The sequence below is a fragment of the Babylonia areolata genome, chromosome 24 (assembly GCF_041734735.1).
Source record: "Babylonia areolata isolate BAREFJ2019XMU chromosome 24, ASM4173473v1, whole genome shotgun sequence".
Classification (NCBI taxonomy): domain Eukaryota; kingdom Metazoa; phylum Mollusca; class Gastropoda; order Neogastropoda; family Buccinidae; genus Babylonia; species Babylonia areolata.
This window is the reverse complement of record NC_134899.1, coordinates 16997843-16999026: the sequence shown is the minus strand read 5'-3', so window position 1 is coordinate 16999026 and position 1184 is coordinate 16997843.

The window sequence follows — 1184 nt, the reverse complement described above, 5'->3', positions numbered from 1 at the left end:
GAGAATCAAAATCTTGATGACGAGCAGCGGGCCGGCAGCGGGAGATGGGGGTGGTCAGACCGAACATCCTTCTGCCCCCGTGGGCCTACCGGCGACGAAGCCTACCGTCACCATGCAACGCGGCACTGACGCGGAAGTCCGCATGGCATCTTCACCGTGCACGTGCGTAACGTGCACCCCGCCTCAGTGCCACCTCCTTTTCCTCCGATCTCTTCTGCGGCCTCAGTCGTACGTAGGCTACTAGCTTCAGTTGTCAGCAGCACCTATGTGCCGGCTGTCCGCCTTTCTGGTTCCAGGCTCCTTTCTGTGACAGAAGATTGTCAACAATGATGAGGATGACAACAACAACAACAACTACAACAACATCAGTAAAAAAACAACAAATGACACTGGCAGCAGCAGCAACGACGATGACGATGATGACGATGATAATATTCATCATGAGGATGGTAACGACTGTGATGATGATGATGACGATGGTCATATGTGGAGCGTTTGGGGTGTGGGGGTTGTGGCTTTGGGGGCGGGGGTTGGGGAGGGGGCGGGGGTTGGGGGTGGGGGGCGATAGAACGACCGATCATGAGGAAGGAAGCGCCGGTTCTAGGTTCGATACCAGCAAGACCCGTAATTTCTTTCTACTCCCTATCTTCTTACATTTTGTGTTGCGTGCGGTCAGGATGCCCAGTCTTTCAAACTAGAAGGCAAACCGAGGCCCCGTGCGCGGCATGCATTCATTGCACTTCATGGCAACGAAAGTAGAAGGATAGTTGCATCGGATAATGGCGACGCGTTCTCCCTGGGGAGACCAATCCGAATTCTACGCGGAGAACTCTGCTGTGACTGAAGTACGATACGATACGACACGACATGTACGATCAATACGATGGGCCTTAAAAAAAGAAGAAAAAAAAAAAAAAAAGGGGGGGGTGGTGGTGGGGGGGGGGGGGGTGGCTTAGGGGGGTGGAGGTGGGTGATGACGGTTGTTGCTGTTGTTGGTAATAAATGCTCATGCTACTTCTAAATACTGCTGTTGCTGCTGCTGCTCTTCCTCCTCCCACTACTACTACTACTACTACTGCTGCTGCTGCTGCTACTTCTACTACGATGTGCAATTTATGAGGCTGAAGGACATAATTATATCTTAGCGGTTGCTTGCTGTCATTGTAGGTTGCATTTTTTTTCTC